Source organism: Palaemon carinicauda, chromosome 14 (genome assembly GCF_036898095.1).
Source record: "Palaemon carinicauda isolate YSFRI2023 chromosome 14, ASM3689809v2, whole genome shotgun sequence".
Taxonomy (NCBI): domain Eukaryota; kingdom Metazoa; phylum Arthropoda; class Malacostraca; order Decapoda; family Palaemonidae; genus Palaemon; species Palaemon carinicauda.
The window spans coordinates 19332713-19347712 of record NC_090738.1 but is presented as its reverse complement, the minus strand read 5'-3'; the positions used below and the strand labels follow the sequence as shown (position 1 = coordinate 19347712).

General features: G+C 35.8%; 1 long non-coding RNA gene across 2 annotated transcripts in view; it reads left to right on the top strand.

The window, feature by feature from the left end:
- Positions 1-15000, top strand: part of LOC137653459 (uncharacterized) — a 191139-nt gene that overhangs the window by 122379 nt on the left and 53760 nt on the right. The window contains exon 4 of one of the 2 annotated variants that reach the window (XR_011046488.1): positions 1143-2053. The exons of the other annotated variant lie outside the window; for it this stretch is intronic. This is a non-coding gene — a long non-coding RNA (uncharacterized lncRNA). Of the gene's footprint in view, positions 1-1142; positions 2054-15000 lie in introns of those variants that run through there. 2 annotated transcript variants of the gene reach the window in all.

The window sequence follows — 15000 nt, the reverse complement described above, 5'->3', positions numbered from 1 at the left end:
TATATATATATATATATATATATATTTATATATATATATATATATATATATATATATACAGTATATATATATATATATATATATATATACATACACACATATATATCTTGCAGGTTTCGTTGAACGAAAGATGACTACATATTTTTACTAAATTAACTTTGGTCCTTTCCCATTTCCTGTAGGTACTTTTGACTTCTGTACTCGAAGTTCTTAAGATGATAAGAGATAACCCTCTTAAAGTTATATTTTTTATTTTTTGAGATTCATCAAAGTGACCATTCGGTGTGTATTTACATATACACACAGATGTTCTGTAGATATATATATATATATATATATATATATATATATATATATATATATATATATATTTATATATATATATATATATATATATATATATATATATATTTATATATATATATATATATATATATATATCATATATGTTTATGTATATATATGCATAAATATATATGTGTATATATATATATATATATATATATATATATATATATGTATATATGTGTGTGTGTGTGTGTGTGTATGTTTAGCATATATATGTGTATATACATGTCTTTGTATAAAATAGCAATATGCTCTAAAGTAACCTAACCAATAGCAACGGTCATGGGATCATTATAACAAATTTTCTATTGTTAATGATTTTAAAATCCCCACCAGTTGTATTGTATAATCGCTATAGTGTATTACAATAAGAGCTTCATGTAAGCACGACACGTGAAAGTTGCCATGTACCTCTATTCTAAATCACGGTTCTCACTTGATCAAATCTTTGTTCTTATAACACAAGCATCGTGTGATTACTGACTGCATGGTAAAATTTTCGTCTTTAATTTGCAATTTAGATAAGAGCGAAGCCTTCACTCGTTCCCTTAAGAGGAGGATAGAATAGTTATTGCACCTTTGTAATCGTCAGAGCTAATCTACGCGCCGACTGATATCAGAGAATATAGTTGACAGTGAAAATAGGTTGGGAAGTGTTTGGATTATAATTTGATTTGCATAATTGCTAATTGATGTTATCCTTCTATTGCAAGGATATAAGCACTTTAGCTACAGCAGGGTGCGTGGAAGTTACTAATTACTACCAATTATATCTAAGACTTTTTTATATATAGGTGTGCGTTCGTATCTCTGTGAAGAGACCACCGGCTCAAAACGAAATGACTGCTCCGAAAGAGAGTGCGAGTCTAAAATGAGAATGTCTTGTCGTCCTAAACTCCCACAGTAATATATTATTGATTATGAAGAACGGGACAGACCAAACACTGCTTTAAATTGCGCCAATAAACTCGCCGAATCTCAATACATCAAGCAGAATGCTATTATCAGGCGTCAATTTACCGATATTACCCGGCGAGCGTAAATAATCCTTGCATTAAGTTCTTTCTGCCTTCCCATCGAGGGCAGGTGATTACAGGCTACGCAAGAGTCAGTTACCAGGCAAACATTATCTCTTCCCTAATGCCCGCCTGTCCGATTTATGCTACGAACGCACAAGAGAGTTGATTATATATAGAATAAGGAAGATGAAGATGAAGATGGAGTTGACGAAGAAGAAGAAGAAGAAGAAGAAGAAGAAGAAGAAGAAGAAGAAATGGAGGAAGGAGATGAAGAAGAGGAGGGAGATGATGAAGATGAAGAAGAAGAGGATAAATACGAAGAAGGAAACGAGGAGGAAGAATAAGAAGAGGGAGAAAAATTAAGATAGCAATTTCATTTAGAATAAAGAAAATAAAGAAGAAAATAAAGCGGGGAAAAAAAGGACACCGATTACGTATAAAATAAAGAAGAAGAAGAAGAGCAGAAGGAAGACTAAAAACTGATCTGGCAAGTATCGTGGCCAGACAGATATTGTTACTTAGGGCTCCACTCATCAGTAATGAACTGAGGTGCGGTTACAAAAGAGTCGTCGATAAATTAGATATTTGTAGTTCCTATTCAGTGTGGACTCGACCTCATTTATTTCCTTTGGTTTATTGCTTCGCTTTTATAACGATTGGAGTCGCTCGCATTTTCATGATTTATATTTCAGCGAAAGATTTTATAATTTTTTTTTTTTTCTATTTGCAAATTTTTGTTTACAGATGAGAAATTAGAATGGTTGCTACATTTTCTACTTCGGCGGGTATTTTGAAAACAACTGATAAAGTAAATAAATTATTTATAATTCAGCGAAAGTTATTAGTTTTGTTATTTCGGTATTTCTTACACATGAAAAGCTAGAATTGTTTGTTATATGTTTTTTCCTTCGTCGACAGTTTCTGTAACAATGATTGATAAATAAATAAATGATTTATAATTCTGAGAACATTCTTATTTTTATTATTTTTTTCATTGCTATATTTATTTTGAGGTTGAAAAGAATTGTTTATTAAATTTTCTATTTCAGCAATAATTTTCATAGCAATAATTTATGAGTAATTACGCATAAAAAAGGATGTATAAATCCAGCAATCTTTATATCTCTAATTTTATTTTAATTTCTATAGTAGCAAATTGTATTCCTTCTAAAGTCAACGAAAAAAAGGCGCAAAAAGAAAAAATAACCGAATGCATTATTAATTTCGACAAACTCTATACAAATCTCAATCAAAGACATAAAAAAGACAGAAAAGAAAGGAAAGAGCTAGGGCAGAGGAATAGGTGATGAGAATAGAGACAGAAAAAAGGCAATGTTGATATTTAGGTATGAATGAAACAGGAAGCAAAGAGAAGGAATCGAATCTATGTATATTGTTGATGGAGAAAACGAATAATGATGAGAGAGAGAGAGAGAGAGAGAGAGAGAGAGAGAGAGAGAGAGAGAGAGAGAGAGAGAGAGAGAGAGAGTCATAATGATGAACGAGGATAAGCAGAAACTCGAAAAGAGTAGATGAAATAAGGGAAAAGGAGAGAGAGAGTATCATGATGAATGAAGATAAACAGAAACTCAAGGGGAGAGAGAGAGAGAGAGAGAGAGAGAGAGAGAGAGAGAATCATGATGATGAACGAGGATAAGCTGAAAGTCGAGTAGTAGATTAAATAAGGGAAGATGAGAGAAAGAGAGAGTATCACGATGAACGAGGATAAAAAGAAACTCAAAGAGAGAGAGAGAGAGAGAGAGAGAGAGAGAGAGAGAGAGAGAGAGAGAGAGAGAGAGAGAGAGACTAAAACTATGAAAGACATTAATAAAAAGGGCGAATATCTAGCAAAGGAGAACGTCAAGAGGAGGGAGTAAAATGTACAAAATTGAGAAGGACGAGCAAGAGGCACTGCCAGGGATAGTAGCGAAGTAGGTGGGGATGTTGTGGGGGGAGGGGGAATGTAGACTGGGAATAGGACTAGTACTTGAGATCTTAAAAGACGCGGCAATTGAGATAATTAGCCTCTTTGCAACAACAACAATTTAGTAGAAATGGAATTATGCAAATTTGCACCACGAAACTTGGAAGGTTTTTTTTTTTTTTTTTTTTTTTTTTTTTTTTTTTTTTTTTTTTACGTGGGGAACTATGATGTTCGCTGCTTCGTACGACAACAGGAACTTGTCATTATTCCTTCTTGTTGGGTTCTCGCCTTTTATCCGGTTTCGGACGTTTTGCATATCGTGTTTGTTAGTTTCTACGTATGTGTTGGTTGTGGCTTTCGCTCTTTGTACAGGTACCTTGGTTTGTTTTCGAATTTCTTTGTGGCACGTTGTGAAAGTTTATTACATGTCAATTGTAAATGCTGTCCGCAGTGATGATTACATTTTCTACCCTAAGAAATTTTAATAATTCATCTTCGTCTCCTTAAGTATTTCGATCCACATTTAATCATTTAATTTTCTACCTATTTTTTTTTTTATGATTCATCTTCATCTCCTTAACTATTTCTTCCGGTTACCCTTTTTACATTAACGTATTATCACTATTATTTTAATTCCGGTTTCGTATATTATTAGTTTTCCCTTGTACAAGAAGTCTCTCGAATACGGTAACAACATTCCAGGGAGCGCTGGAAAAAAAAGTCGAATATACTACCGGGAACGTTTGTATCTTCATTATTCAAGCCTGAAACAAGCACACTCCGGGGTTATTACCAAGTTCTATGTTCATAACTTTTTGTAAATGCATAATGAAAAACAATAAAATTAATTTATCTTTGAAAAAAAAAATTTGTTGTATCTCTGAACTTGTCATAACTCCTTTATAAAAGTGCTACCCAGATCAGCGCCTTATTTTCATGAGGATTAGAAAAGAAATATAGGAGGACACTAATGGATAATGATGGATTTTTTTTAATAAATTAGATGTGTCAGACGAGAGATTCTGTTAACAGAGGGACATCATTAATTATGATTAAGAAATAACAAATATATAGTGAAAACAATATACCAGACTACAATAGTGAAAATAGTAATAGTTATAATTCACTAAATGATGATACAAATGATAAAAAGGCGTTAGCTTCTTATTCTAAATTCAGAAGTGCTAACTGACGTGGAAACAAGATATCCTAATTAATGATTCCCCATCTATGGCATCTCCTTTTCACTTTTTTTTTTCCTTTTTTATCGGCCTATTCATTTATGCAAATGATTGTAAATGAACAAATGTAAACCAGCGTATCTGATTGGGCAAGAATTTGTCCATCGGAACAAGAGAAGCGTTTTAATTGGTCGACCGCCATCGGAGTCCTGTTCCAACACTCCGGTTTCTGGAACATGACACTGCACCAGGACGACCGTGGAAGCGTTTGTTGACTTTATTAAACCTCGAGGCCTCTATTTTTAATTTCCTCTTCTCCCTTCTATTCGGTGATTGCTATAAATCGTAATCACAACCAATATTTATAAATGATTTAATTTTTAAAAGTTAGAACTCCTTGCTCCAAACATTTCACCGATGGCTAATTTAATGGCGCAAGTTAAAAGACGTAAGACACGAAGATAAATGAGAGAGAACGCTCCCAACAGAAAACGTTCCGGTCGCCTTGCGATGATGCTGGCTCGTCTCCCCGGGACACATGTTCGACTATGTTAATGAGACAACCGCCTCCTGGCCCCGGGAAAGAAAGAAAAGATACAAGAAAATCCACTAAATATGGACCTACGTAAGAGCTCACAGGGTGGCGTACGGGACGTGAAAAGAAAATTGTGTGTGTGAAAGAGAGAGAGAGAGAGAGAGAGAGAGAGAGAGAGAGAGAGAGAGAGAGAGATTTAAGTGTTCATTCGGGTTACAAAATAAAGTATGAATACGATGTTTCATCTAGAATAATGTTCCAAAAGATACTTCACAATTTCTGTAGAACAGGGTAATACTTTTATTGTGATTTGTAGGAATCAACAAAAATTTATAACACCACAGCCATATTTATTCTATATGTATGTATATGCCATGTATAATATTTTAAGCAAAACAATTAAGCTATATAGGTGAAATATGTAGACTTGCTACCTAGGATGAAAATGCATACGTACATACAAGTAGAGTATTTTTTTTTTTTTTGTAAATGTGTACATGGATCATACATTCTGTAGAAGGTATATATATATATATATATATATATATATATATATATATATATATATATATATATATATGTATATGTATATATATATATATATATATATATATATATATATATATATATAAATAAATATATATATATATATATATATATATGTATGTATATATATATATAAATATACACACACACACACACATATATATATATATATATATATATATATATATATATATATATATATATATATGAGACAGTTTCCAGAGTCATCTTTTCTGGTTTGCTCTTAACCATATTGATTCATTTCACGAGTCAATGAATGTATCGAGTTGGAACTTAGTAAGAGACCTTAAAATAGGCCTACATGATGTTTACATAAGCAGCTACTGGTAAAAGATGACTTGGTCGGAATCTTCTATTAGGAGAGGAAGGGGAGAAGGAGGAGGTGGAAGAGCAGAGATGGGAGGGAAGGGGAGGAATAGGAAGATGAAAAGGAAGAAGAGGGGAAGATTGGAGGAGAAAAATGAGGAAGAGGAAATGGGGAGAACGAAGAGGAGGAGGATGATAAGTAAGGACAGGAGGAAGAGGAGAAGGAGCAGGAAGTAGAGGAGAAAAAGGAGTGGGAGCAAGAAAATGAGGAAGAGGAAGAAGAGGAAGAGGAGGAGGGCAGACAGAAAGAGGAAGAGTGTGTGTGTGTGTGTGTCATTCCTTACTTTAATTCTTCTCTTTCTTGTTTCCAGTTAAAATAATTTATCTCTCTCTCTCTCTCTCTCTCTCTCTCTCTCTCTCTCTCTCTCTCTCTCTCTCTCTCTCTCTCTCTCTCATATTGCTAACCGTAACTACTTTTATTCATGAGTGTAGCTCATAATACCCTGTTCCCAAATTACCCTTTCTCCCTATTTGAATTTTTCATTCAATCTTTCTTTCCCATTCATAGCTCCTTTTCTCTCTTTCTCTCGATGGATCCCTCCCTTCCTTGGCTTCCTTAAGCCCCAATATCCTCCAGGAGATTTCAAAGAAGCTGACGGGACGTCAAGGAGTCGGGGCGACGGGGCGGAATATGCAGGGCTCTATTGCCGAGGCTTAGCGGAAGGGCCGCGTCCTTAGGCGCAGGCTTGTCGAATTGGATCCAGTTAATAAAAGATGGCGGCTGAATCGCTTTCTCTCACTCCCTCTCTTTCCCATGGATTGACTCAGGTTCATAGGCGTATTGGAATAAAGGTGTGGCGTATGAGAGAGGGTTGATCGAGCTGATTGACCCCCCTCCAAGTAAGGGTTCACCATTACGGACTGTCGCGTCGCAGACAAACTGGTTACCCTGATATCACTCATTCATGCTTCTCCGATGACATTATTGCTATAATGGCAAAATGTTGCTTGCAATAGATTCCTTAGGTTTGTTGAAAGTCTTGTCACCACGTTTAGGGTGACCGGATTATTTATATTTTATCGTTATATGTTATTTCATAGGGTCTTGAGTCAGATATTTTGCTTGCCTAGCCAAGTGTTATAGATCACTTTTACTTTGTCTTTTTGGGCAAAAGTATGGGAGATTTATTACAGTAGAAATTGAATTTGTTCAGCATTTTCTTTGATTTCCATTTTATTTCATGTGAGTCTTACTGTATCTTTAAGCGAAGGCTAAAAGGAGCCCTCATACCTTAAACTATCCGAGCCCTGGTTAAAATCTGGAAGAAGTGTGGGACACAGACCTGAATGATCAAAGTTAAGAGAAATTTAGGAAAACGGAAGCAAATAGAAAGTTTTAGCAGGAGCGAAATTAATTGGATTGAGCAATATTAAGAATTTCCTTCAGTGGTAGAAGCATTGATTATAGTGGGACCTATTGAAAAGACGCAAAGACCGCTTTTCGAAGGGGAGAAAGGTTTTGAGGGAGATTTCACTGTTCAAATCCTGAATAGAAATTAAAACTAAAACCCAGTTTTCAAGAGCAATGTTCCTCACGAGGAACGAAGAAAAGGTATAACGAAACCAAAACAAAAACATATTAGTCTACGATCAGATCTAGCCATTTGATCAAAATTGCGTTGTCTCTTAATCAGATCTCTGAACGAACACGGAGAACAAATTATCGATAGAAGTGAAGAGCAGACTGGGAATTGTATTACATTTCCATCAAATAAAATCGAAGAAGAAGAATAAATTGCAGTGGAGAATTTGAGTACGTTTGAGGCACTGGCCAGAAGAATCCCAATTCAGATTGTGTTCTCATGATCGATGGTGATACATAAAGGAGAAGCATTCCAGATGCGCTGGAATCACAGCGAAAAATTGTATTACAGGAAGTACACGAATCAAGTTAAAACGGAAAGACATAAGAGTAATGACGTATCAAACGAGAATCTTGATTATTATCACCGATGGACGAAATTCACGAAACATACGTATGTTTGTAATGGCTAATGACTAATCTAAACGGTATCAATGTCTCTCTCTCTCTCTCTCTCTCTCTCTCTCTCTCTCTCTCTCTCTCTCTCTCATGCTCTTCCTTACCACCCATCTAGCATCCTTGCCGCCTATGGCCGTTCTTCAGGGAAGACAGTAATGGCGATTTATCGTACATTGACGTCCAGATTATCGTACTTAAAGGCGAGTGAAACAAGAGTCATTCTTGTCAGGTAAGACATATGGCAGCTTATGCCCCTAAAGATGAGACGTCAGGTAGACAACTTGATTGAAGGGGGGTATTACTTTTTAGGGGGATGCCATTTTAAAGGGGTGAGGGAATCAGGGGATCTCGGGTAAGGAGGGACAATTTTGGAGGGAGTAAGAGGAAGGGGAGATAGAGAGAGGGGGGGAGTGTTAGCTAAAGGAAAGGATTATAGGTGGTATACAAAGCCTTATTTCTTACATACCAGAGAGAGATCACTTTCCCGCTGACGGTAAAAATGCCATTTGCTTACAACAATAGGCCATTAGGGTATCCGAAATCGCCTCTTAAAAAAGCACATCTGGAAAAAAAAGGATTAAAAAAAAGCATTAAGTAATTGATTTGCATTTTACGACGTATTGAGGCTTAGTCGATTGTACATAATGAAATGCAAGCAATGAAAATGTATGCAAGGGAACACAGCGGGTTTTGTAAAATCAAACGTTCTCTGAGACAACCAATTTGTACATCGGTGGGGTATCTTCCAGCCAGACATGCACATGGGTAACCATTGCTCAGAGAGGGTTGGTCAGCCGCTGGGTTTGCGAAATTTATAGCCTAGAATTCAAGGATGGTTTTTCAAGATCTGAATTTGTTTTATCATTGTATAATGCAGGATGATAATACCTCTAAGTCTCCTCTGGCAGATCAAGCATTTAGAGTTTTCAATGGAGTTACGCTTCAGTTTGACGTTTTATCATTATTGTGGTTTATTTCCTTACTAGTGTACGCGACCCGTCAAAATGATGGCTGAATATTTAGGTAGATATGCACACATACACAGGTTCAAACCATCACACCTCCTCCCTCTTTCCTAACTACAAAACGGCAGTTGTGGTTTTCGGGTGTACCTCTCGGGGTACCGACTCTCATAAGGGTATGACAGCTTACTCTCCCCTTACCCGAGGAACGTGAAAGAAACACACACATATATATATATATATATATATATATATATATATATATATATATATATATATATATGTATATATATATATATATATATATATATATATATATATATATATATATACCGGATACTTTCTCTATTATATAAGTGAGATTTAAAAAAACATAACGTACTCTTTTACTTACCCACACGTTGCTAATTTCTTAATCTGATGTACAAGATATCTAATTGATACTTTAATTAAACTCTGGAAGTAAACACTATTTAATTCGGAAAGTTGTTCTTAGGGAATCTTGACATATCACCTTGTTCTGAACACAACTATTTTCGATGGAGAATTGCCACTTATAGATGTTCTTCGCTTTCTTCATATCCAAATCATGAAATTATGAAGAATTATGTATACAAACGATATAACAGAAGTGATAATATGTAATCCCATATATAAACAGATGAAATGATATTAATGTTATTATTTAGTTGTTAAAAATATTGTTAATTATTTTGAATTTATATTTGATACATAAGTCCACCGTGAACGCCATTGGAATGAACTCTTGAGTTATAGTTCTATTCTAGAGCGAAATTCGCTTAAGTAGCATTACTGCATATGATGGTAGAGGGTACTCATTTGCTGAACCATTACTGCCAGTCCAATTTACAATTATATGAGAGAGAGAGAGAGAGAGAGAGAGAGAGAGAGAGAGAGAGAGAGAGAGAGAGAGAGAGAGAGATTAGAGAGAGAGAGAATCCAAACTTTTTCCTCTGATTGGGATGCAAACTACCTGCCAATGACTAAAGTTGAATAGAAACAGTGATTCTTTTCCTGGAATCTTTTATCCGATTGTGTAAAGATTACAATAAACTATCGTGTTATTGACCCTTTTTTTTCAACAGTAATAAGCTACACACACTATATGCCACTACAGCCCCCTGTACTGCCATAATACATAATTGATTTAAGACCACATTCTCCAGTTCTTGAATCATTGCTATAGAGCACAACATTGCTATTATACATTTGCTACACATATGAAAGCAATTATGGAATAATATCCCAGATATTCATGCTAATTCACTTCATGTTATTTTCAGTGTCTTTTCTGACGGTCAGATCTGGAAGTCTCTCTATTCAAAATAACGTTGCTTATCATTAGAGGAGCAGACCGAAGACAATCATTTTCAAATTTGAGAGATAAGATAACATCTTTAGTTGATAAACTCGATTATCTCTCCAGCAATATATGATTAAGAAAACACGAAACGGTTGAGATTTTTTATAAGAATCTCAGAAACCCCACTTTATTCCACATGATGAATTCTGTTACAATCATAATTATCGTTAATTTTGCTCCAAACATTTTAAGCATTGCCTCACAACTATTTAGTGATAAAATACGTAAATAAATTTGTTATTGGAATTTCCCACGTTTGCTTGTGTATAAACACACGCACACATACAGTAAAAAAAAAAAGAAAAAACCTTCATAGTAAGATTAGAAGCATAGGAAGCTACTACACACCGCTATATACTTAACTCTTACATTTCCATTCTCAACTTCGATTATGTTTTCATAAGACGAAATTGTCCTCCTTTAGTACAATTGGATTTCCTTTTCTCTCCATGACCGCAGTACCTCTTGGTTATAAATTGAGACGATGGCATTATTAGAAGTCGCCAGCAATGATAAATATTACGAGTACAAAAGGTGTATTAACGCACGCGTATTATATTAGCAGCACGGTGTTATTTCATTGCGGGTCCAGTCATTCAACCCGTCCGCCAGATGTCCTAATTGTACCTCATGTCATCTCGGGATGTTGACTTTCAATTCTGGAGTCCTTTTTTATAGTTTTTTTCTCCCGTGTTGTTTTTGCTTGAGTTCGCATCTCTGGAAAACTGGACAGAAAGAGTGTGGTTGTGTGTCTCGTTGTCTCAAGTGGTCAAAAGAGAGTCGTCAAAGACGACACGAGAATGAAAAGGATCGCTTTTAATAAAAGGATTCGCATTTGCTCTGGCTTTTCATAGCGAATTGGGATAAGGACCGTGGCGAGTTATTTCGGGACGTTTCTGCCTTACCCGTGGATAATTCAAAAGTTGCCATGGATATGACTTTTAGCCACATTCCCTACCTCCATGAAAATTATAAATTGAATGAGTCTCATATATATATATATATATATATATATATATATATATATATATATATATATATTCTTATGAAGCTGGTAAGAAGGTGAATACCCAGTTCATAAGGTAAGTTCCTTTCATGTAGGTATAAGTTTGGTATGCAAATTACGTAAGACTTTCGTCGTTAATTTCACTGTATTCTTCATTCAAATCAGTATATGTAAATTTACGTTATGTTTAAGAATTAACTTTTTATTTCACATATTTTTGATACTAAGTCTTACGTAATCTGGATTAAATATGAAGTAAGAATCCTACGAGGTATGAACGAGGGCTTATGCAATTTGCTTTATGTTTTCACGAGGTATTGAGTCATGTTTGTGAGAAAATACACTATTCTTATTTTTTCCATGTGTTTATGAAGGTTCTCGAAAACCCCAGTGTTAGGTTCATCTTTTTTTTTATTATTATGATTTGAGGACGAAGTTGGGCAGAGGTTCATTCCCCTGAATTTTATCTAGTTGGTAACTTTGCTGTCATTTGGCCCCAGCCCCCAAGCCACGAGAATAATCTATTTAGAAGAATCTAGAAGTTCCTAAGTCAATATATATGTGCCCCTAGGAATGCATAGGGCAGAAGAGAAACAGCCTGTCCTGTGAAAGAGCCACAAGTTCATCCTCTCTCTCTCAAGTGCCTCAAGTGTGTCCTCTCCAAAGTGTAAAAGTGTGAATACAACATTTATCATGTGTAGTGTGTTGAAACGTTACGGAAGATGTTAAAGGTGATTTCAATTTATTGTGTCATTATGCGTGCTGGTGTTATATAGATTTTTGTAACTGGCCCTGTGCAAGTAAGATGCGTAAAGTGTATTTATTTTGGCTTTACTTCGTGTGAGCTAAAACTTGTAAGTTTATCAGTTACTTATGTAATTTTTTTAAGAGTTTAATCCTGAGAGTGTTAAAGGTTATCTACTTTCATTAGCTAAGACCAAATATTTGTGAAAAATTTAATTTCCAGTGAAACATGATTATATAATTTTCAGTGTAAATATTTTTTTTGTCAATTTAAGTTTTGCTCAGACTTAATATTTCAAGTGTTTTATTTTTTTATGTAAATTCTTTCAAAGTATTGTAATTTTTATAGAATATATTTATTTTTGTAAACTTTGTAAAGAGTGCATCATTTTGATCACAAGTGTTTATTTCAGAACTCTCTCGTATCCCTGTTAAAGAATTGAAGAGGTTGTTTTGAATAGTTCTTAATAATAATTATCCAGTTTTGTTTTTATTGTACTTAAGAGACCTTTGGATATTCAGTGTTTTTATATATTGCCATCTGAGAGTTGTATAATCTTCTCAGAGTTAGGGTATTATTCAAATATAACAGATTTATGTAAAAACAAACAGAAGTTGTGTAGCTTGCCAGCTGTAATATATATAACATAATATTTTTGGCTCCTAGACCCGGGACCATGATATAATATTTTTGCTCCCAGACCCTTGAGATCGAGCGAGTCTGTTTTAAACATTGTTGATAACAGAGCCGTGTTTTGATTAAAGGTTTGAACAATTTAGCGTTGATAGGATTCTGTGTATTGTTAGGATGTATTTTGGAGAGGTAAAAATTTGTTGTAAAGTACAAGACAGCACAGTTAAATATCCAAGAGTTTTTAGATAACCGCAATGTTCAGGAATTGTCAGAAGCTAATGTAACTAAAGCTGGTGGCTCTCTATTTTAATGTCATATGGCAGCCATGCAACAAGCCGAATGATTAAAGCCGAAATCAAGTATCTAGCATTAGAAGCGTTGATAAACTCGGGGAAATTTTCGGAACAAGATATTGTAGCAGCTCATGAACTGTTGGAGGAGGCTGAAGAAGAATTTGTAGTGAAACAAGGACAAGTTAAACCAAAATCTAAAGGCATGAAAGCAGAAAGGGATGTAGAGGGTGAGATTCAGCGAATTGCAGCGGAAGAGAATTTGATTAAGTTGAAGATGATGCCAAGAACGGAAGAAAAAGAGATAGGAGAAGCACGACATGCGAAAAAATGGAAGCAAGACCGGAAGAAGAAGCCAGAGACATCGCAAAACATGAGAGGAAAATGGAAGAAAGAGATAGAGAACGAGAGAAAAAAAAAAGGAAGAGGCAAGGGAAATAGCATGATATGTGAGGTGAGGGAGTTGGAGCTGTTGAATGCTCGTGCACGGTCTGCAACACAGACAGAGGCGACCCCTGCTATGCACGACCCAGCCCGTATTTAATATAACGAATGGCCAGAGGTTAATTCCAAAGTTTACAGAAGAGGCTCCATATGAATTCTTCTATCATTTTGAAACGGTTGCATCGATGATGCAATGGCCCGAAGATAAGTGGTCTGTGTTATTGCAGAGTGTACTCTTTGGGAAAGTTCGCAGTGCTTATTTATCTTTATCTCAGGACCAGAGGATGGAGTGTCACGAAGTGAAGAGGAGCATCCTGCAAGTGTATCATGTGACCCTTGAATACTATGATGAAAGGTTTCGAGGTTTGAGGAAGGACGAGAAAAGGACTTTCCTGGACTACGCTTATAAGGTACGACGATGTTTCAAGAGATGGACATAGGCTGCTACCGTGAGGGAAATGACTGGTTTAGAAGAATTGATAGTACTAGAACAATATCTATGTGGAATTCCTGAACATATTCAAACGTACTTGAGTGAGAGAGAGAGAGAGGTGAAAAAACTTGATAAAGCCACTTCGCTGAGTGAAGATTATAACATTATCAGACATAAACCCTCCTCTGGTATGAAGTTTTAACCGTCGTTCCGACCATGTGTCAAGTATTTGCCAAACCATGGAAACCAGTTCAGTAATAACTATGTGAACTAGATCAATAGTTACAGCGGATGTAGCACTGGTACTGTTCCTAAGCAGAATGTGATAGTACCACAGCAACAATCGTCGAATCGTCCTCTTTCAAGTATCGTGAAAGACTTTCAGAAGGTTAATATTGCCTGTTTTAAGTGTAGCAAGAGAGGCCATATCGGTAAGGAATGTTGGTCGAACCAACCAAAAGCAGTCGCCCAAGTGATTAAGGATAATTCGACTTCACAGAATGCGAAGACGAAGAAAAAATCAGGAAAGGACAAAGAGGGAAATGAACCAGCCAACGTTTACACGAAAAATAGGACAAACCCAAACAGCGTGGATTCCTTTAAACCATATATTTATGAAGGTATGTTAGCAGCAATAGACGGGAGTGAGCAAACCCCGGTCAAGATATTGCTCGAAACAGTTTGCAACCATAGTGTGGTGATACAAGGAGTGCACCCATTGGTGGAACAGTCTCTCACAGAAGACTCACTTATTTTGAAAGGAATAGGTGAGGAGGTTATCCCTATTTGCCATTTGAAACTATCATGCGAGTTGGTGACAGGTAACTTTGATTTTGCGGTAAAGGATTCATTGGCTGTCAAAGGAGTAGAAGTCCAGCTGGGTAATGAGGTTGGTGGAGCGCTATTTGTGCCTTGTTCTATTGTAACTGAGAAACCATTGAAGTATAGTCCTACGACTGAACTCAGGAAGGACTACCTGTATCTGTTTCCTAAGTGTCTGACGACTAGGAGTATGATGAAGAAAGTGGCTGCTGAAGAAGAAAAAGAAATCGAAGGATCTATGAACTTGGAGGATTTGTTTTCCAAAGAAGAGGATTCCCTTGATGGTACGCAAGAGGAGAACTCCCGAGTAAGCCCAAAAGAAGAGGAACGACAGATGAGGAGTAGAAGTCCTGCTGGGTA